This window comes from Vidua chalybeata, chromosome 23, assembly GCF_026979565.1.
Source record: "Vidua chalybeata isolate OUT-0048 chromosome 23, bVidCha1 merged haplotype, whole genome shotgun sequence".
Classification (NCBI taxonomy): Eukaryota; Metazoa; Chordata; class Aves; order Passeriformes; family Viduidae; genus Vidua; species Vidua chalybeata.
The window spans coordinates 896,021-918,798 of record NC_071552.1 but is presented as its reverse complement, the minus strand read 5'-3'; the positions used below and the strand labels follow the sequence as shown (position 1 = coordinate 918,798).

Genomic DNA, 22,778 nt, shown 5'->3' with positions numbered 1-22,778 from the left:
CGCGCCCCGGCCGCCGCTTCCGCCCCGCGCCTCCCTCCCTCCCTCCCGCCGTGACGTCACGGCGCCGCTCCCGTGACGTCGCGCTGCGCCGAGGCGGAGCGCCGCCCGGGTGGGGGGCGATGGAGTCGCTCCCTGAGGGGAGTGGTGTCGCGAGGAGTCCTTTCCCTGCGTGTCGTGGGTGGAACCCTGAAACCACGGCACCTCCCGCCCCTCGCCATGACGTCACTCGACCGCCCCTGACGTCGTTCTGCCCCCAAGATGAGGCGTGATCTGCACGTGTGGGGGGGGGGGGGGTCCCTGACGTCACAAGTTTCCAATTAGCCGTGGGCTCTGCCCCAAAACTGAAGCAGCTCCCCGACCCCGGGGCTGCGCCACATGGGGCGCTCTCGCCATGACACCCCTGGAGAGTGACGTCACACTCATCGCCCATATCTCACTGCTTTCTCCCCAAAACCGCAGCCCCTCTCCCTGACGTCACTCTGCCGAGCCGTGACGTCATTCCCCCCCCCCGAGGTGAGGCGTGACCCGGGTGCATGCGAGCGCGCGGGGGAGCGTGTGTGTGTGTGTGTGTGGAATATCCCTGACGGCGTGACGTCACGAGCAGCAAGTTTCCCATTTCCTGCCGGTTTCTCCCCAAACCCCGCAGCCTTTTTCTTTCTCTCTCTCTCTCCCCCACAACCCCAACCCCAACCCCGTCGGCCGCGCGGGGGCGCCCGGCGCGGCCCGCGCGCGGCGTGACGCGAGCGGTGACGTCAGAGCGCCGCCCCCGTCGCCATGGCAGCCGCCCGCCCCCCGGCGCCCCCCCGCGGATGAGCTCACGCGGTGCCGCAGCCCCGCGGGGGGGGGTTCGCTCCGCGCGACAAGATGGCGGCGGCGGCTGCGGCGGGAGGAGGCGGCGGAGCGGGGGCTCCCCCCGCGGCCCCCCGGCTCTCCCCGGCCCCGCCGCCCCCGCGGCCCCCCGGGCCCGCCCGCATCGGCTACTACGAGATCGAGCGCACCATCGGCAAGGGCAACTTCGCCGTGGTGAAGCTCGCCACGCACCTGGTGACCCGCGCCAAGGTGAGCCCCCCACCCCCCCCCCCCCCCAGCGGGGGTCGCGGCGCTGCCCCGGTGAGCGGCGAGGGAGCGAGGAGCGGCCCCGAACCCCCCTCGGCCCCGAGCGGGCGCTGCCGGGGCGCGGGGCCGGGTGACACGGCTGTCCCCGCGGGTCCCGTGGCACCGGGATAACGTGGAGGTGGAGCGGGGGGATGCTCCCGTGGTACCCGGGGATGCTCCCGGCGAGCCGGGGGGGGACACGGAGGGCGAGCGGGGGACGGGGCCGTTTCTCACCGAGACGGTGGGAATCGATCGTGGCCGAGTCCTCAGGGCCGTGGGAAAGCGCAGGGAGCAGCGCGAGGAAGGGCCTCCCGAGGGAGCGGCGGATCCAGGTGGATCCAGGTGCGGCCGCGCTCCCAGGTGAGCCCCGGAACATGGCAGGAGATCCGGCTGGATCCGGGCACGGGCGAGCCCTGGAGCACGGCAGGAGATCCGTGAGGAACGGCGCTGTGGCCGCCGTACTCCCCGGTCGTGCCGGTGACACCGAGCTCCCGGCTTGTGGTGCTGCATGCACCAGTGCCACGCCGGGATCTTCCCGGAGCTGCGGCAGAGCAGAGCAGAGCTGCGGGGAGCAGGGCTGGCATGGCCGGGCAGCAGACAGGCCTGAACCGAAGCCCTGCGCCTGCCCTGCTCTTGGCTCCGTGCTGGCTCCTTGGAAGCGCTGCAGAGGGAGGATGGTGTTGGCTGGGCTTGACCCTCTGTCAATTCCTGGGGTTGTCCCTCTGTCAGTTCCTGGGGTTGCCCCTCTCTCAGTTCCTGGGGTTGACCCTCTGTCAATTCCTGGGCTTGTCCCTCTCTCGGTTCCTGGGGTTGCCCCTCTGTCAGTTCCTAGGCTTGTCCCTCTGTCACTTTCTGGGGTTGCCCCTCTGTCAGTTCCTGGGGTTGCCCCTCTCTCAGTTTCTGGGGTTGCCCCTCTGTCAATTCTTGGGGTTGCCCCTCTGTCAATTCCTGGGATTGCCCCTCTGTCACTTCCTGGGGTTGTCCTTCTGTCAATTCCTGGGGTTGCCCCTCTGTCACTTTCTGGGGTTGCCCCTCTCTCAGTTTCTGCAGCAGCATTGTTTTGAAACAGGAGGAGAAATCCGCCATCGCCTTGGTTTGTTGGAGCTCTGGCTCTTTGCCCGGTTAATAAAGTGAAATTAATTTCAGGGGCTATTTAAACATCAGTTATAACACCTCCTGGACAGTTCTTTTCAGAGCTGGGCTGTATTTGCCTGCCCTGACGGCTATTTTGTGCCTGCAAGTGCTCAATGCCACAATTTAAGCTGCACTTGAGGTGTTCTGTGCTGTTGTTCTTCCCACGATGAACCTGAACCTTGCTGAGAGTCACAGGCTGATGGGTTCGGGTGCTCCGAGGGCAGGGAGCTGACCCCTCTGAGTGGAGATCACTCCTGGAAAAGGAGGGATCTAGCTCCAAGTTGCTTTCCTGTTCCTGTTTCCAGACTCCCTCCTTGGGTCAAGGTTTCTTCTCAGTGGTGCTGACTCTGAAGTTCGCAAAATACCGAAGCAGAGACCATCTTTTGTGCAGGAATAGTTGATTTTGTCCGAAGAATGGCAGAATATGCACACAAATTTTGTCTGGAAATTGTTGTTCCAGGTTTACAGGGCCAAGGCTGGATTTTGCACATTGGCTTTGGGTGATGGAAGGGGATACTAAGCTTGGAAAGCTTTGCTTTCCAGCAGTGTACACTCATTCCTGCTGCCCTGGAGTGACCGAGGGTGGGTTGTGGAGTTCAGGAAGTGACTTTCTGGTGGGATGGTGAGGTGCTGGGGGCTCTGGAGCAGCAGGTTTGACCTGCAGCACGTTCCCTGCACGGAGGAGATCCAGTCAGTCCCTGTCCCTCTGAACTCTGGGGGCTCCCTGAGCCTGGGGAAATACCTGTGCTGGAACAACTGCCATCTGTTCAGCTGAGCTGGGATAGCTTGGAGCTGAAACTTGACCTGGAAGCTTTCTCAACTCCGAGGTCAGGTTTCCTTTCAAATCCCAGCCTCTGGAGAGGAGTGCGAGTGAATGGATTGGATTCTGCTTGCAGACCCTGAGCACTGTGGGTTCAGTACTTTTCCTTCGCTGACAGAACTGTTGCTGTTGGCTCTGGGAGAGGAGTGAGGAAGGAGAAAGGAGCTGCTTGGTTCAGGCTCTGGGACTCATGGGATTAGAGGGGAGGTGTTGATGTAAATGCATTGGAAAGGGCAAATCTTTATGGGGAAGCATTTTTGACTGGCAGCAGAAATACAAAACAATGCTACTGCGAGCTTGTCTTCATTCACAGTTACACTTTTAATACTTTGACTTAATGGAAACAACTTGGAAGCAAGTAAAACCTTGGCAAAATGGTCCCTTTTAGGGATCTGAAAGAATTCTTTGATCACGAAACGCGAGCGCAGCCCGGTTGCTGCCTGTGCTGGCAGCCCCATCCTGAGGTGATCCCGCTCTCCCAGTAGTAGCTGCGTAAGAGAACTGGGCAGTTCAAATATAGCCACCAAATCCCTGCACAAACTTGACCCCGTGTCACATTCTCTTAGAGAAAAGCGGGTTTGCTCGTCACAGCCCCTCCTTGGGAACCGCGCTCCTCCACCGTCTCAGATGGAATTCCACTGTGAGTGTCTGTGTGAGCTTGGAAATAGATGTACCCCGTGATTTTGGGCCTTTTCCAGAAGGTGAAATTAGTGACGGAGTGGGCTGGTGTCCATTGCTGAGCCTGGAATTAGAGGTGGTCTGTGGATGGGTGTTGGATCCTGTTTTCCTTTCCGATGGACGTTTACCAGGTCAAGTGGACTTTGACATGACAGCTCGAGATAACAGCCAGAGCATTCCTGGCTTGTGTCCCCTTTTCCCTAAAGAGAGAAGCGGACAGTAGTTGGGTGCCTGGTCTGATCTTAAAGGACCGAGATTTTCCTGGCCCTTGGGAAGTTGAGCAGTGCATTTATTTAGAGAGAGGAGCAGAGCGCCCAGCCCTGCTGGGCTGGCACGTTCTGCTGACACCGAACGTTGCAGTTTACATAGAAGTGCATTTCAGGGGCTGAATGTGGGTCAGCAGTGCTGGGGACACTGAGGAAGGGGAATGTTAATCATCCCAAAGGGCAGGAGGCCTGTATTCATAATTGTCTCCGCTGGAGCCGATGGAATAGAAGGGAACAGTCTGCAATTTACGTATTAACCAAGGCAGCAATTTGCATTCAGTCCCTGCCCATGCAAAGTTGGACTCTTGTGCTCTGTCAGAGCTGCTCTGATGGCTGGGCAGGAGCTGGAGCCACTGCTCTGACCGGGATGAATTGGGCACCTATGGGATATCTTGCTGCATCCCTCCTTCTGTCCCCTTTCCTTTTGTCTCTTCTCATCTTTTACAAGAAACTCTTGTTTCTGTGCTAAAAATCTTCAGAGTGACCTGCTGAATGAATTGTTTTACACAGAATTTCCATTTATAAATCATCCAAGTGACTTCATTAGAATTCCAGCTCTGTTCAGGCGGTGGGGTTGTTTTTAATGCCACATTTTTTCGTAAGGGCTGGTCAGGGAATATTTCTGAGTGTGCCAAGGAGCACATACCTTATGTTCCCATGCCCTTTGGGTGTTGTGTTTCAGCCTGCAGGAGCTCTTGGGGCTGAGGAGGACAGAGGGGGATGCTGTGGTCGCTGGGCACTGCTGAGAGCTCTCTGCTGTCCTGGGTCCATCCCTTCCATCAGCTCCATGTGACTGGAGACGTAGCTGGGGCACGGAGCAGCGTGTACCTGCCGTGGCTGCACTGCTCTCACGGGGTGTTTCACTGGGAGACAGGAGTCACTTTCATATCCATCTTTCTCTTGAAATGGGATTGACAGTCCTGGGAGAGCACATCTCCTTCCCAAGTGCAGTGATCTTCCTGCTGTGCTGCCTTCGCTTCTTGCGGGCTGGTTGTCAACTTAGGTTTGAGTTGAATTTCAGTAATATGTGGATGGGCAAAGCTCAGAGCACGTTTCACTGGCTGTCTGTTGTGAGACCCTGTTTGAGGGGTACCTGGAGTTGTTTTAGTGGAGAGTAGCCCAAATCCATGATGCTTTAATCCTTGGCAGAACACAGCCCTTCTACCAGCACAAGCACGACTGGAGAAAGGCTAGAATTGAGCTGATTTTTTTTTTAGGTTTTTAAGGAGCTGAGCCTTTTGTGGAGAACGGGAGGCAGCTCTGTCCTCACTGGGAGAGGACATTCCCTTCCATGAGAGAACAGGCTTAGTTTCTGTGGTTTGTCTTTGGGTGAGTTGGAGTCATCAGTGGAACACGTTTTTCGCCAGAGTTCTTGGAGGTGGGCAGTGTGACACTGGAACCCAGGATGAAAAGCAGGCTGGCACACTTCATGGGGAGTTGGGCTTTGCTCTGGGAGCGCTCAGGCTTGGTTTGCTCACTCTGGTCTCTGAGTCCTGGGGCTCCAGGACTCGGCTGGATTTCTCTCCTCAGCGCAGAGGGTGGAAGAGCCTTGGTGGCTGCTCTGTCCTCCTCTTGCCGACCTCGCAGCGAGGCACGTGGCTCTGGGCTGACTGAGGGCTGCTCCCTGCAGCCAGCCTGCCCGTGTGATAAGCCCCGTGCCAGCGCTGCCCTGACTCATCGGCCTCGTGTCAGAAGGGATTGTTCAATACCGGTGCCACACGTTTTGTAATGACCCACACCTGGTCTCCTTTCATCAGTCATTTTCCTTTTCTTTTCCAGTGTTTGGTGGTGCTTCACCTGTCCTGCTTCTTATTTCTCCTGGCCATAAGGAAAGCCGAGGCTGTGGATGGCTAACTCCTCAGGCAGCATTATCCTGCTGCTCACAGGGCCTTTGTTCTCCTCGCTTGTGTGCTGCAGGAGACTTGTATTTTAGTTCTCATTTGGTGGGGAGATTTAGCAAAAGCCTAAAAGCTAGAAATGAACTTTGGCTAAGCAGAGTTGCCACAGTGAGGATAAGAGGGAATATTTCCTAAAACCTCAGAGAGCCATTGCCTGTATCAACTGTGGGCTGAAGTACTGACATTTTATGTTTCATTACAATGTTTTTCTTGCTGTAGCAAATAACATTTGATTACCAAGATGTTAATGCCAGAACATGACTGAATTGGAGACCAGGCTGCTTCTTGAGATGCTAACAGGTAGAAAGAGGAGAGCCAGCTGACAGTGGGCAGGGTGAGCTGTGGGGCCTGTGGCATGTGTCCTGAGCCTTTCTGGGCAGGGAGAATATTCTAGGAGAGCCAGGATAATGAATACCTACTTCTCAGCTGTGTGGCCCTTAGCTTATTTGGGGGGTGAGGTGGGTACAACTTCTGTACCTCTTCAACCTGGCTGCCTCCCACCTCCTGTCTGGAGTCCCTTCCTCCCGAATATTTGCTGTACCAGAGCTTTGGGGCTGCTGCAGCAGGAGGCAAGCAACACCTGATTGGTGAGGTGGTGGCACCTTTGGGCAGGTACAGAGGCTGCCCCTGGGAGGAAAAGCCACTGACAGGAGCAGGAGGAGGAAGGGCTGTGGCGCAGACAGGGATCAGTGTCTCTTTTCCAGGAGGGTCTCACAGAGGTTTGGTGAATGCTGCGGAGGCCTGATGAGGGTTTCTAGAAGCTGTCTCCTCATTTGTGTTTGAAGGAGGAATTACGTGAGAGGGAAATAAGGAAATGGCAGTGTGTTGCTGGGAGACTGGGCTCCTTGGGTATTAGACATTTTCACAGAGAAGCAGCTCTAAGCTCCTTTTCCCCATGTCCTCTCTCTGGGTCCTGTATCAGCCCTGTGCAGTGGCTGTAAGGGTGCTGCCCCTTCTTGCTCTCACCAAGACGATTGCATAACAACTCTGTGTTTATCCCCGTGAAAGTAACGCTTTGGGAAGTAGCTCCAGCATTGACAGCAGAGTAGAATTCACAGTTTGTGGTGGAAGTTCTCCCTTCCTTTCTGGCTGAAAAGATTCTCGTGAGAGTTGTGACTTCCCTGTGTGACCATGGTGGGTCTCGTGCTCTGCACACCCCCAGCAAGATGCTGCATTTAGCTGGACCTGCACGAGCAAAGGTTGGACTGGCTTGGAGCTTGCATAGGTTTAAATAGAGCAATTTGGAGATTCTCTAGTCAAGCCATTGTGCTCATTTAATGCATTCAGGGCATTTCTGCTGATCCCAAGCCAGGGGTTTAATATGCTGCATTAACACTTAAATGAAGAAACCACTGAAGGCTGATTCATTATTAGTCATTATGTGTCTTTTTCTAATAATTCTGACCCCAAGTCTCTCTAGTTGAGGCTAAACCTCGCCCTCTCTGCTAAATGGCCATCAAAAGGGTTCCATGAAAAGGGAATTATGTGGCTTCAGCCAACTTTCAAAGTAGTCGAATCATGCTATCCCACACAAACAAACTCCCACAGCCAGTGGAACTGACACGTTGAGCTCAAAAATAGCCCAGCGTGTGTGGGGGGAGCCAAGCTGAGCTCTGCTCTGCACATCAGAGGATGGGCAGGAGATCCTGGAGCTGTGCAGCAGAGCTGGATCTCACTGGAGCTTGTCGGACCTGGCTGGGTGTTATCCCAAAGCTTAGAGTCCTTTCAGATGTGCGTGGTCTGATCCCAGAGAAATGCTGCTGATGCTTCTGGTTTCTTCTCTGCATCCAGCATTGGGGACAATTTCCAGCCAGGACAGCTGCAGCTTGGAAGAGCTGTAGGAAAGAGCTGGTGTTTGTGCAGTGCAGGTGTGTTGGGAGTGACTCGAGCATCCCTATGTGCAAGATGTGGAACTTTATCCTGGGGAGGTGGGCTTGGGCCTGCACTTTGTGGTATAACTCGGTAGCAAGAGTGCAGATGCTCTTCTGGGAAGTGCTTTGGCCATGGAAGGTTTGAAATGAAGGTATAAACGTGAGCATTGGCTCGTGCCCTCAGCTGCAGTGTGTGCAGGAGTGGCTGCCTGTGCAGGGTTTGTGACGGCTGTCAGAGGCAAACGCAGCTCTGGGAAAAACCTCCCCGTGGGATTTGGGAGCTGCAGTGCCTGAGAACCTGTCTGAAGGAGCGGGCGAGGAAGGTGGGGATGCAGAGGCAGAAACCAGACGTGCTCTGGCACAGTGCAAGGCGCAGCAGCAGCAGTGGGCTGTGGTTCACCTGGCCTGGGATGGCAGCGCTGGGGTCAGCTTGTCCACAGGGTGATTCAGCACAGCCTGCAGCAGGTCAGCTGAGCCACGGGCAGAAACTGGCCATGTCTTCCCAGGGACTGGAGTGGGAGCCTAAGCAGCTTCCCAAATCCTGCCTTGGCTGCCTAACTAGGGCCTGCTGACAGGAGTGATCTGTGTGTTGAGTTACCGCCTTGATTTGCAGAGGGATGAAGGGACTGGCCTGAGCGCTGCTGTTGTGCAATGCAGGGGTGGCTGCTCCCAGTTGGGTGTTGCCATTGCAGTTGGGGATCTCCTCGACGTTTGCCACTCTCCTGTATGGTTTGGCTCTTGCCTTCAGCTCCTTAAAGCGTCGGCTGCAGTTATAGAACATTAATTATAGTACATTTGGAAGATGGTTTAGAAGAAAAGGAGTCTGTGGGGTATCAGCGTGCGACTGCGGGCCCGGAGCTGGAGGCCAGCGTGGTTTGACAGGGAGCCAGGCCCAGGACGACTGTCAGAGCTCCATTAGCTGAGCGCACGCCTCGGCACTACTGGGAATACAGAGAATGCGGGGCCGCGGCAGCAGATTAAAGTGTTTCAATTAAAGTCTGCATTTGGAGGCTGCGTGCGTCTGCTGCCTTTCAGCAAGCAGATGGATGTTTCTTGTCTCCTTCCAATAACTTTTAAAATGTGGTTGGTCCTGTTGGAAGGAGTTCTGAATGAGAGGGACGTAGCGAGGTGTACTCAAGGCTGGGAAAGTGTGCATGGATTTCTGCAGCAGAAGGGAAGACACATTTTTTCCAGGTTTTTCCTTACCTACACAAGTCAGTCTCAGCTGGTCCTGGCTCTTTGGCTGTCTTGGGCTTTCAGCTGTGCCTTTTCCTGCGTAACCTCTGTCTGTGCAGAGAGTGTTAATTGCAGGAATACCTTTGGAATGTGTATGGAGGATAGCAAGGATGGGTGTGTGACAGACCCATGGCCATCACACTGTGGGCAGAAGGGGATTTTTAAGGCTCTGGGATCTGCTGTCCTGTAACCTGAAGCATTTCTGAATTTTTTGTCTGCGTTCAGGCTCATCAGGTACTTCCAGGTGTGTTTCTGCCCCTCTCAGGGGACAGTATCTTTAGAGCCCTGAGGCTTCTTGCTGTTGGGCGAAAGCAGCTGCATTGAAGCCGATGCCTAAAAACTAATTGTGGCATTTCGCAACATGAAGTGTTCCTAATGGAAGGAGTACGTTTAGGAGCTGTGTGTCATTGTGTGTGAAGTGTGATCAGATAACACGCTGAATTGCAGCGCTGAGCCTAATTGGAGCTGGTTCCTGTCTGTGGAATGGAAGGATACAGTCCGTTCAGGTGTCGTGCTGCTCCTGCAGGCTAGCAGGAGTCTGGAGCGGTGCTGATGCTCAGGGCACCCTTGCCAGGTAGGCAGAGCCACTTAGATCTTCTGTGATACAGTCTTCAGTGACAGTGAAGAAATTAGGGGAAAAAATGCCTCTTGTCACGTGTATATCTAAATTCTTACAGATGTTTGTCTGTGCCCCTTTCAGCTGAAATAATTAGTGCTACAGGAAAGGGTTTGCTTTTGTCAGTCACTGTGACAGTGTGATCATGTCTCTGCCTGCCCCAAATTTTCCTTTAAGCTCACAGCACTGGCAGCAACCAAAGATGAAAAGTATTAGTCTTGGTACTTAGTCCTTCCTCTCTAGATGTGCTTGTAGGAAATCCTTGGGCTGTAATCTTGCAAGTGGCTCTGTCAAGGTTATCAGCCTGGCTGGAGTGCCGCTGAGCTGACGGACGGGCTCCGGGCAGCCTGCGCGGCTCTTCCCGGCTCCCACCGAGCTGCCGGGAATTGTCCTGGCCTCTCCCCTGCCTTGGACAGAGAAAGGATCATGTGCTGGGTGATTTATGGCAGGTTTGCTCGTTCCCAGGTGGCCGGCAGACAGTGGAGCTCTTTTGTTGTAGCCGGTGTCCTCTGCTCCCCGAGGCTGGAGCAGCTGTGGCTGCTTTCAGCAGTTTTGGAGGTCGGAGGACACCCCCAGCAAACCGATTATGATACAGCTTGGCTTGTGCTCTATTTCTTTGCAGATGTAGATGTACCATTAATGAAATCGAACTGCTCCCCAGCAGCCAGGGAGGAGCATGTTCTCAGCTCTACAAAGCCCATCTATGTTCTCCCATCTCTCTGACACAGCGAGGGGGTTGTCAGTCGTACAGCAACTGTTTGTTTTCAAGCACAATCTCATTGGAAACCAATAAAAATCATTCTGATTCATTCTCTGCACAAGGATTTTAATACTTGGCTTCCACAGAGGCTGTTTTTCCCCTGAGCGGCTCTGGGAAGTGTAAGATTTTAAAAAATCCAAAGATTTTTCCTTTCTGCTGGTTAATTCAGCTGGTTTATGTTAGAAACAAAGTGCAGAGTTGGTGGAGAAGGAAATCACGGTCTCTCCCTCCCCCTTGCTGCGGCGTGGGTGTTGTGTGCCCACTGCCCTGGCAGAGCTGAGGTACATGGGGAAACCTGTGCTTAGTCAGAACAAAATATTCATGTGTTTTTCATCCAAGCTGAGACTCCCATTACACAGTAAAATGACAAGTGAAGGCTGACTATAGGTATTTTCCCACTCAGTGGGCGCTTGTGCAGTTTCTGAGTCATCAGCTGACAGTGTGGGCCTTAGTCTCTGCTTTTCCTCGTGTGTGTGTGTGTGTGCTGCTGGTCCCAGTTTGGTTCCACAGACACAACTGGATCCTTGTTTTCACTTACCATTGACACAGACGGGAATGAACTCGGTCCCTTCATGTGAACCCAAAGGAAAATGTGGTGGTTTGGTGACTGCAGTCTGGGATTTGAAATGCACCACCTTCTTTTAAGGTAAGGTGAGATACAGCCCCTAATTATGAGATTACTGAATTGTCTAGTTCCTTTTGGAGTGATGGTCAAATCTCTTGAACTTTTGTAGGGCTTAAAGGCAGGTGGGTTTAGGATATGTTGGAGGTGTAACTAAAGTTGCCTGGAACAGTGCTGTTGGCAGTGACCAGCACGTGGCTGGATCTGTTCCCTGTTTCTGGGGCTCTTGGGGTTCCTTGGGTTTCCTTGTTGCTGTGCCATGGCAGTGAGGTGCAGAGCAGCAGTTGCTTTAGTACAGCAGGAAATTAGTGGGAAAACTAAACGTGGCAGAGCTTTCACCATGGCAACAAAGCCCGGCTGGCTCACAGCACAGCAAGACAAAAGCGGGTCAGGTCTGCACAGAGCAAGGTGGGAGCCTTCTCCAGGCTGAGTGTCTCCAAACCTGCCCCTTTTCCTGGGGAAAGGGCTGCTGAGGTGACCGATGTCAGGGTTTGGAGTTGGGGATTAGAGGTGCGCTCCACTGATCTCATTCTTATGTCATCCAAGCACCTGACTTGGGAAGTGCCCGTAGCCCCAAGGCTGCAGCAGCTCAAGGAGTGTTTGGACAATGCTCTCAGGCACATAGTGGGATTCTTGGGGCTGTCCCGTGCAGGACTTGGACTTTGTGGGTCCCTTCTGACTCAGAATGCTCTATGATTGTGTGCTTTTTGCAGTGGATGGGAATGTTTTCTAAAGGCCACACAGTCACTCTGATTGTTTCCCTTTCCCTGAAACTGTTTGTAAATAATGGAGAGGTTGTAAGTCTGCCTTGTGTGACAGTGCCCAGACATAGTTGCTTAACTCCTCGTCTCTTTCTCTTGGATTTGTGAGCAGCCCAGAGGTTGCACGAGCACTAAGTCACGTTCTGATGGCACACCATCCGTTTGCTTATCTGTCCCCTCATTCCATGTGTTCCAGCATTTTCAGCTCTTTGGTGGGGTCAGCACAAAAAGGGTTGAGAGCACCGACACTCTGCCAGTGACACGTGGAAGGGCTGTCTGTGCTCTGTCCCCCTGACAGCGTCTCTCAGTGTGGTTTGGCCATCCCCAGCCATGCTCAGCAGCGGGCCCTGAGCGATGCTCCTGCCGTGCTGCTGCTCAGGAGTTGTTTTCCTCATAATTGAGCGGGATATTAAAAGGTTTATGGTTTACAGTTACAGGCGTTGCTCCGGCCGGAGGAACGTCGAAATCGATACGGCAATTACTGCCTGGCTCGTCACGGGTTGTGACTCTCACATGCTTGGGGAGACAAAAGTGGAAGTGGCTGGAGGAGTGCCACCAGCGGGGTGGCCACAGGCTCGTCTCCAAGCCAGGGATGGGGTGCTGGGCAGCATTCCTGAGATGGGGACAGGGTGCTGGGCAGGCACCCAGCACCCACCTGCTCCCGGTCCCTCAGAGGCACACAAGGAACTCGCAATTGGGCTGTCAGTTTTGCAGAGCACGAATATTTAAAGAAAAAGAAAAGTAACTTTAGAAGTGCTCTAAGAGCAAGAGTATTTTATACTATTTTCTTGTTCTTGTCATCTTCTCTTTGGATTCGTCGTCCAGGCTGGGACTGCAACTGGAGGAGGGTAATGGCAGCAGGGACCAGGCCTGGGTGGCCCTGGTCGGGAAGCTCCGCTTCCTGCCGGATTTGCATCCCAAGCCCTAAGTCAGCACTTCGGGGCTGTGTGTGGTAGGGTGCCCTGGCTTGTTGGAGTGAGTCATCATTCAAATAGACACCAGAGCAAACGTGCTTGTCCAAACAAGAGCAGCTCTGCAGAGGCAGCCGGCTGCTCCGTCTGGGGTGAGCAGCAGAACGCTTCTTGTTCTACCACCTGCAGGTCTCCCAAGTCCCAAACCTTGCGCAGGGTCGGTGTGGTAGCACCGCCTTCCCTGCTGCCTGGAACAAAGCTTGCTTCCTGTGCTCCGAGGTCAGATCCTATCGCCCTGGAGGGAGCGGTGCTTTGGGCCTGGCAGATGTTTTCCTCGCTGGGTCCCAGAACAAAGGCTGCTCTGCACAGTCTGCCATGGTGCCTCCTGCCCCTCACCGGTGGAAGCCTCAGCCGTGCATCTGAGTGTTGGGATTCAGTGCTAGGATGGATGCTCCAGTGGTTTTGTTAGAATAGGAGTATCAACTCCCAATTAAAATGGTGATTGAGATAGCTTTTTGGTTTCTGCTAGGCTTTTTTTCCTTATCTTAAATGTGTTTGAAGATCTTGAACAGCAATTCCAGTCCTCTATTTGCTTTGATCCTTTGGTTTCAGGAGAGGCTGCGCGCAGCTCTGCAGGAATGACATGTGTCACAGGAGCTTTGTTTGAATCCTCAGAGCCCTGTGCTCCAAATTCAGGGCTGGAGTAAGAAGTGTTTATGATGTGTGACTTGAGTGAGTCACCTGGAGTTGGAGGCAGCTGTCAGCCACGGCGACCTGCACAGCCCAACCCATGTGCAGTACACCTGGCGGGGTTATCCTGAGCAGGGCACCTCGCTCAGCAGGCTCCTGGCTGGGCTCTGCTCCTTCTGTCACACACAAACCATTAAAGCTGGGTGAGAAAAGCTCTGTCACCTCAGCTGTGCTCTGCCTCCTGCCATGCTCCTACCTTGTCATCTTCGGAGGGATTCCTCCCCCAAACGCCCTCCCAAAGAGAGTTGTGCCCTACACAAAGGTGCAAATCAGCTCCTGCTGGCACGGTCCTGCTCTCTGGCCCTGGCAGCATCCATTTTGGGTGACAACACTGAGCTCCCAGTGTGGGAATCCTTCAGTGGAGTTCATTTTCCTCATTGTTGGCAAACTGTGAGCCGAAAGTGTACACAGTTTAGAGCAACAACTTCCTATTGACAGTGCTTTCAGAGGAGCTGTTGTTTATAAAGTGAGGGATTTCCAGCTTTGTTTTTCTCTCTCTCCAGTGCAGAGTAAACTCTTGGAATTGAATGTTTCATTTTTCGACTGCTTGATAATAGTTGTTGGATTCTGCTGCTGTTGGTGAAACCCACAGGCTGAGGGGAAGGCTGAGCTCTGTCTTTTGGATGTTTCTAGATCTGTATGCAGTGTAGGTCCTCAAAGGATGGATGGGATCTGGGTAACAAAAGGTGTCTCAATGGGAAAGACAGATGTCCAGATGAGCCTTACACCTTGGCTCTGTGTGATATCAGTAGAGAGGTCTTGACACAGGCTCTGTCTGTGTTCTAGCTGGAAGAGAAATGGGAACAAGAGCAAGAAAGGCAGGAAAATGGGTGTATCCCTGCAGTTTGGTCTGTGTGTGTACAGCACAGAGGGCCTGAGCAGTGTGTGCTGCTGTCCCGTGTGCTCGGACTCACCGCTCAGTTTCTTAATCCAGGCACTGCAGGAGCATTGCCAAAAGCTTGGAGGGAAGTGCAGGAGTTGGGATCCATTGAGCTCCTATCAAGCTGATGTGTACAAAGTGCCTTTTCATGCCATTGCCCAGCCAGTTCCATCTGGGTGAGCGGGGCGAGTTCCTCTCTCCGCACGGTTGGGCTCCACGCCAGGGTGTTCCATCTCACACGCACCTATGAGAATGTTGTAAAAACATAAATCCCTAAGCCTCTCCCGGTGATAGTGCTGTCATTACTCTGCTAGTAGTTCTCAGAAGTTGGGGTTTAAGTGGTACCTTGATTCAGTCCTCTCCTGTGATATGTCTCAAACCGCCCCTGGAATTAGTGCCAAGCGCAGTGGTTGGGAGTCAGGTTGAGTGACGCCTTCGGCAACCAGCTCAAGATCAGCAGGAGGAGATACAAGATACTCGGGTGCTGTTCGAGCTGATAGTGCCAGAGAAATATTTAGCACATAGGTGACACTTCTAATCTTTAAAGCACTTCATAAACATTGGCTAATCCCACAGTGCAGTCTTGGTTGGCAACCTATCTGTCTTCCCTGGAGAGAACAAACGGCTGGAGGACTCTGGGAAGCTGCAGTGCGAGGCTGTGATAGAGCTTGGATTTCAGTTGGATTTTTTAAAGTATAATTCAAGCTACAAGATCCGCTGCTTCTGTGACCTGAAGCACATGAGCTGCCTGCACTTCACTCATACCTGGAGTGGGGATTCCCTGTCCTCGTTCACGGGACACTGGACTGAGCCGTGCAGCCAGGCAAGAGGGGATGAGGAGAGGCTTCAGCTCACCTGTTCCCTTCAGCACACCCTGGGGCCTGGCACGTGCAGGAGGTGCTGTGTGAGTACCAGCTGTACAGGAGAGTCATGACAGTCAGGGTGGGAGTCCTGAAAAAAACCCTGTGGCCAAATGCCACAGCTGCGATTTGCTGGGAGGAGAAAACCTGAATGACTTCTGCTCTTCAAGAACTTGACCTTTTCCTTCAGCATCCTGCTCTCATGGAAAGAGCAAATCCATGGGCAGGGAAGGTCAGTGCTTCCGTGGTCTTCTGCAGCCGTGTCCCGAGTGGCAGGTGAGCACTGCACCCTGTGGGTGAGTGAAAGGGAGCTGGGAAAGGGCACTTAGTGTGATACCAGGTGAGGCATCTCCTCGAGCCTTGGGGCATCCCTGACTCCAGTTCTGAGAGTGCCCAAATCCTCAAGCTACCAGTTGAGGAGGGAGGAGAGGCTCTGCCTCTCATGTTGAAACCGGGGCACTGTGTAGGAAGGAACGTAAGATTTGTATCATCAAAGGGCTGAAAGCAAGAGGGAACATGATTCTGTAGCCTAGTGGTGAGGGAACTCCCCTGGGAGGGGATGGGGATCAGCTTCCATCTGTGCTCCAGGGACTGTTTATGTATTTTGTGTTGAGAATTGCTGGATGAAGCACATCTCGAGCAGCAGTGAGTTACTGAGGAGTAACTGCTGGCTCTGCTGGGCTGGCTGACTGCCTCACCACCACTGGGGCTTCTGCACTCCCCTTGTCTCTTTTAGACTGTTTTTAGGACATGGACCGTGGTTATTTACAGCTGAGTTACCAGAACTTAGAGAAATAATAGACCTCATCCCACTGCAAGTATTAAGCAGCCACAGGAGTACTACCAGTCTTCTACAGGGAATCTAAAGTGTGTTTGTTTGACCTCCTTCAGACACCTGAAGGTGTAAAGATAATGCAGTGTGTGAAACAGCTTGGACCAGAAGATGGTGGTTATCAGGAGTTACGAGGTGACGAAAACCAGTGTTGTTTAGATCTGGCGATTAAGAACCTTCCTTTCACTTCTGATTTACTACTTGAGTATCTAAATTGCTTAATGAGAGAGAGTAATATGGAAAACTAGCAAGGTAGGAAGCCTGGTTTCCAGTAAAGCTTAAACCACAAGGAGTTTATCAGAACCTGGCGGGGGGCAGTCCTGCTGTGTACTAATAAAGAAACCAAAAAGGGGGTCTTCGTGTCACAGCTCAGAAGACAGAATATATTTTTTAATTTTTTCAGGCCTTGGTTCGTAAAAGATGGCAAAAGGTAGCCAGGTGAGGTGTACAGAACTAACTGCTCACTTGCTACCTGGAGCAGAAGCTACAAGGGCGTTGCACCAAACAAGCCTGGTCCTGTAGCATTTTGCTTAGATAAAAGATACAGAGAACCCTGGGCAGTAGCCTGCAGTTATTTCCAAGTGCTTGTGAGTTCATGAGCCGGTTCTGTGGGGCTGCGGGTCAGGCAGCACAGCTGGGAAGGGGCTGGGGCAGGGAATGGTGTGACCCTGGGGCCAGGAGAGGCTCACACCATTCCCTGCCCCAGGGTTTGGGGTAAATAAACTCTCATCTCCGCAGATTTTCTGCACAGGATCAATATGAATGGTAGAATTCACCGTGAGCTGGCAGGAGTGCTCACAGCCCAGAAAGCCAAGGGTGCCCTGGGACACATCCAAGGGAGTGTGGGCAGCAGGAGTGGGGAGGGGGTTCTGCCCCTCTGCTCTTGACAGACTCCACCTGGAGTGCACAATGCTGGGATCTCCCGCACAAGGAGGACATGGAACTGTTGGAGCAGGTCCTGAGGAGGCCATGAAGTTGATAAGAGTACCTCCCCTACGGGAACAGGCTGGGAGTTGGGGCTGTTCAGCCTGGAGAACAGAAGGTTCTGTGGAGACCTCACAGCACCTTGCCCAGCGAAGCTGTGGCTGCCCCATCCCTGGAAGTGTCCAAGGCCAGGTTGAACGGGTCTTGGAACAACCTGGGATTGTGGAAGGTGCCCCTGCCCATGGCAGGGGGTGGAACTGGGTGGTATTTAAGGTCCTTTCCAGCCCAAACCATTCTGGGATTCTGTTCCGTGCTCCTGTCATTGGGTATTGTCTGGCAGCGCAGCTCTGGCTGCAGCACGCTGCCTGTTGGCTGGGGAAGTTGTTTTGATTAGCTGCATCATCCTCGTGTGTGCAGGGCTGAGTGTTTTCCTCACAAACACCAGTCACCCCGTGAGGAGACTATCAGCTCGTGTGGAAGAGGAAGGGTCTGAGCTTTATATAATCTGTTGGCTCAAAGACTTTTCAGAAACAAATCTTGCGACGGAGCTAGAGGCTAATGACAGCAATATGTCTGCTGGCAGCCAGCAGTGATTCAGAATAGCTTTGGATCTATCCATATGCTCTTTTCCTTGCGTTACTTCTCAGCAGAGCCGAGTGCAGTTGAGGAGGGGTTTGAGGAGGGTGTGTGGCATGGGAGACATTCCAGCTTACCTCCTGTCGGGGTGAATCCACTGCCTGTCTGTGTGAGGGAGTCATCTGCTTGTGTGCTGTTACCTCTTGCATCATAACATGTCATGGCCTTGGAAATAAACCCCCACCTAGTGAAGAATGGGCTGTATTTAGAATTGCTGGGGTGCTTCATCTCTCTAAATTAATGTCCTTAAGCAGCCACTGCAAAAACTCTGGTCTGTGACTGGATGCTCTTTTGGAGTGCAGCTTTAGGAGCCCAGGAAAGCCTGTGTGTAATGCAGAATTGCTGCTGGTTTCAACCAAGACTTGCATTCTTCTCTTCTTTCTCCTTGGGTAAATGGCTACAGTGCTTCAGCAAACCCTGTCAGCTCTTTGAGACAGGGAATTTCTCGCAATGCTTGTGGAAGGATGAGTCCCACCATTCCATGAATGTCTTGGGATACCGTGAGAGTGGGGTAGAGCTCATGTCACCCACTCAGAGCTGCGGTGGGGAGGAGGTGGCCCTGCTGCACAAAGACTCCTTACTTTAGGGGTGGTTTAGGTCCTGCTTTCTGCTTTTTATGGCTCTTACCTGGTGGTTTTTGCAGCTGATAAGTTACTGATGCTGCTCATCCCCCTTCCTGCACACCTCTGCAGGGATGTGCAGCTGAGGCAGGGATGAGTAATGCCTTTGGAAGAAGTGTTACCCTAACCTTTTATTCTGGATGCGTACATTGAACACTCGAACCTCTACATTTTCCATTGCATTGGATGACTGTACATTCCTATCAAATGATTCATTGGATTAACATAACTTTTCTGTGAACCAAAATATCTCCTCAGACCCCCAGAGCTGAAGGGATCTTTAGCAGATGCACTGTTGGATGCTCCATGTGTGCCTTCCCCAGCCCAGTGCTGTGTACACACAGGCTGGAGTGTGAGGCTCTCCTTTCTCTCCCCCTACAAGTGCACTTGGTTCCCTCACATTCCATTTCAGTGACGTTGGAAAGCTTTTTTCTTTCCTTTTCCCCAGAGGGACTGAGCAGAGCTGTTTACCCTCAGCTCGCCAGCTTCCCCTCAGAGAGCAGGACTGATGAACACGAGGGGGAAGGACAGGAGAGCACGGGCAGAGGCTTGGGGTGGGAGCAGATTGATCCTCACCTGCTCAGGTGCTGTGCTGCTGCTCATTCTGCTTTGACAGCTGTTCTGCAGCTCTCTTTGGGCTTTCAGACTGGTTTGGCATTGAGCTGTGGGACTGTGCTTGGGGCTTTGGAGCTGCCTGTGCCCGCTTGTGATGGAGTGCCATCCCTGCACTGGTTCCTGCTTCCATCCCTCGACAGCTGCTCCTTGGAGAGTTGCAGGCTGCAAAGCTGCTGCCCAGAAACGAGGCATGTTCTGTGTGAGCAGCACAGCTCAGCCTCCCAGCTGCCACAATCACAGCCTGGGTGGCTGTGGTACGACTGTGGAGATGAGTGGATCCCAGGTTTGCAGAGAGATAATTCCAGGCTGTTCCTCAAGACTTGCCCATGTGGGGTTGATTTTCTTCTTGGTTGTTGTGAAACTGCCCTCGGTGTACGCCTTATCTCAGAGCTGCTCGCCTGTCCTGCTCGTGTCCTGCTCCTCCTGGAGCCCTGCTCCCGCTGCCAGGCTGGTTTCCAGGGGTGTTTATCTGTGCACTGCTGAGCTGCAGTCCTGGACGAGTTGTTCCTGAGCAGTAAGCTGGGAATGATTTCAGCTGGGCAGTGCTGGAATGCTCTGTGCCCATGGGGAGCTGTGGACTGTGGACGGTTGGGGTGCTATGTGTGCAGTGACCTCGTGTCCTGCTCCTCTGGTGACGTTCCCTTGATGTCCCCTGGCTCTGGCCACCTCTGTGGCCATTGAACTGTTTGGCTACACCACCCCTGTGAGCTGGCCCTGCAGCTGTATTCACCTGTGTTAGGCTGTGCAACTATTATTTAAACACTTATCTCCTCCTAACGTGACTTTTTTTTTGTCACTTAAAGCATCTCCAAGTTGTTAATCGTGCTGGAATGATGGCCCTGTGTTTTGCAGCTCCCCAGGATACAAGGCTGTGTGATCTGAGGGTGCAGCTAATGACTTTATAGCAGCTTTTGTAGCTTGACCTCGGAGCCTGCTGGTTGTGTCTGGGAATGAGCAGAGGAATGTGAGGCATAGAAGCTGTGGCTTGTAGGAAGTAAGTTTTTGTGGAGCCTTGCTGATGGCAGTGACTGGCTCCCCATCAGCCTTGTGGGCTCTTTACAAGGTGCACCTATTGGTCCTGCACCATTATAGTTATCTCAGATATCACATTTATTGTCTGAGACTCTACCACGTTCTGCAACCAGGGAAAGATTCTTGTTTTTCCTGAGGCAGCTGTTGCATTTATGGAATTTTTGGTACGTGCTAGAATAGAAACTCATTTTCATTTTGTACCTGAATCATAGAAAGTCAGGCTAACACGACAGAGCTCGTTGCTGCAGAGACAAAAGTTCTCCTGCACCACACAAACCTCTGGCTGTGCTGGCTCCACTCAACTCTTCCCTTCCTCACTACCCCAGCTTAGCACAGCTAAGGGCAGACGTGCAGTTACCCAGGACAGATGCCCTGTCGAGGATGATTTTCCTGGAAAAGTGACAGTACATGCTGTGGTTTGGGGAGCAGCACCCCTCACCCAGCTGGGCTGGAGCAGGAGCAGGACTCTGCATGTTCCATGCAGGCTGTGGAGAGCAGTCCTGGCCTGAGCATTCCTCTTGCACGCTCTGAACAAGTAAAAAGCAATCCTTGGGCATGCAGGATCTCCTCTCTCCTGGTGGCTGACATCTTCCTGCATCCTGGTGCTGGGATTGAACTGAAATAAGCTGATCTGGTTGCTGGCACCGAGAGCAGCCATCAGTTAGTGTGGCCAGTCCTGCAGCTGGTAAATAAGCCTTTGTTTTCATCTGCATTTAAAGAGAGAAAAAATACTAATCAGCCTGGTGAGACAGCGCCTTTAGTTTCTTGCTGCTATCGTTCAAATGAATAGAAATCTCATTTATCTCCTCCTGGTGATATATGTCCCTGGAGAGCAAGGTCATGGCAAATGATACAAATGAATGAATAGGGGAGATGGGAAATATGATCTGAAATTCCTGCAGGCTCGCTCATCTCGCACCCTCCGTGTGTCAAGGGAGCCTGGATTTACGTCACTGTGCCTTACATAAGGATCTATAATGTGATAGCTCCCGAGGTTGTGTGGGTCTTGGGAGGCTCCTGTGTAATTGGTTCAGTATGTGCTCAGCAGAGCTGCACGGCTCTCGTGGAGGGCTCTGCAAGGCTTGCTGCTTGGGAACCTTTATCCAGCCCTAATGCCTTTTTTTTTTCCTATAGATCACCATTTTCTTTGGGGTTTCAGCTCTTGCAGGTGTCTTAAATGGTTAAAAATGCTTAAGGGAGGAAGAAGTCAGTTAAGGTGTAAATCAGCTCCCTGAAGCTGAGCACCCAATATTTCACAGAATCCCAGAATCCCTGAGGTTGGGAAAGATCCCCAGGATCATCGAGTCCAAGCTGTGCCCCATCCCCACCTTGTCCCCAGCCCAGAGCACTGAGTGCCACATCCAGGCATTCCTTGGACACCTCCAGGGATGGGCACTCCAAACCTCCCTGGGCAGCCCCTGCCAAGGCCTGAGCACCCCTTCCATGGAGAAATTCCTGCTGATGTGCACCCTGAGCCTGCCCTGGCCCAGCCTGAGGCCGTTCCCTCCTGTCCCTGTTCCCTGGGATAAGATCCCAAATCCCCCCTGGCTGTCCCCTCCTGTCAGGAGTTGTGCAGAGCCAGAAGATCCCCCTGAGCCCCCTTTTCTCCAGGCTGAGCCCCTTTCCCAGCTCCCTCAGCTGCCCCTGGGGCTCCAGCCCCTTCCCAGCTTCCGTTCCCTTCCCTGGACACAGAAGCAAGGAAATAATTTGGGTAAATGTTGATATCAATGTGAATAAGTGAATAAAGCAAGGCAGTGTTTCTGCATTGCTGCACTTTTCCATGCTTTCTTGTACAGCTGCAATAAATCCCTTGCCCAGGATTGGTCAGGCACTTGTTAAATCAACTGCCCACCTCTCCTACTCCAGGCACTCCAGATGCTCTCTGGACGTGCCCTGAGCAATGTGCATGTCCCCACATAAGCAGAGTTGCAAATGAAGACTCGATGCAGAAGGTCTGTGCCTAATCCCTTGCAGCTTTGGGGGCACACTCGGTGTTTTGGCTGCGGGGCTGGGTGCGAGCGGGCGCTGCTGACATTTATGTAGTGGTCTTGTGATAGCCCAGGTTTAGAAGGCAGGCAGCTTGTTTTACTGGGCACGTCACCCGATAGCCATACAGTGTGAGCTGCTGGCTGCAGGCCCCTCTGGCTGTACAGCCCTGGCAGGAGGGCTTTAGAGCATCGAGCTCCAGGGCCACGTAAAAAACTGCCTGTGACAAACCTGCCCTGCGCTGGCTTTGTGTTCACAGGGATGGAGCAGGCTGCCTCCCTCAAGATGGGACTCTCATCATCCTTATGATAAGAAAGAGTCACTTCAAGTTGCATCTGGACTTTGAATTTTATTGTGCTTTTGTGTGGATGTGCAAAAAAAAAAAAAAAAAACCTGCTTTCTGAGTGACACTGAGGTGCTGGAGCCTGTGCAGAGAAAGGCAGTGGAGCTGGGGAAGAGTCTGGAGCCCCAGCAGCAGGTGAGGCTCAGCCTGGAGAAAAGGAGGCTCAGGGGGGACCTTGTGGCTCTGCACAACTCCTGACAGGAGGGGACAGCTTGGGGGGGGTCAGGCTCTGCTCCAGGGAACAGGGACAAGAGGAGAGGAAACAGCCCAAGTTGTGCCAGGGGAGATTTAGATATTAAGGAAAACTTTTTCACTGAAAGCATTGTCCAGCCCTGGAGCAGCTGCTCAGGGCAGTGGTGGAGTCCCCGTCTCTGGAGGTGTTTTAAAGCCACGTAGATGTTGCACCTGGGGACACGGGTTGGTGGTGGCTTTGGCAGTGTCATTGGACTGATCTTAGAGGGCTTTTCCAACCTAGAGAATTCCATGATTCCAAGGCAGCAGGACAGACTGAGACCTTTATTTGCTGAGGCAGGGGTGATGGTGGTCTGCTCCATACACAGCACCTTTCTGGGCTGCCATTTTCAGTTAAGAGTTCTTAAAACAAAGTCCTGTAAGGAAATGAAGCCCTGCCT

The 22,778-nt window shown here is 53.0% G+C and overlaps 1 protein-coding gene across 6 annotated transcripts in view; it reads left to right on the top strand.

The window, feature by feature from the left end:
* The first annotated feature begins 890 nt into the window (after positions 1-890).
* SIK3 (SIK family kinase 3) overlaps positions 891-22,778 on the top strand; it is a 69,732-nt gene continuing 47,844 nt past the window's right edge. For 3 of the 6 annotated variants that reach the window (XM_053963607.1, XM_053963606.1, XM_053963605.1), the window contains exon 1: positions 891-1,059. The gene's annotated coding sequence lies outside the window, so the exon portion shown is untranslated. The remainder of the gene's footprint in view (positions 1,060-22,778) is intronic. The other 3 variants (XM_053963603.1, XM_053963604.1, XM_053963602.1) reach the window with 1 other exon arrangement.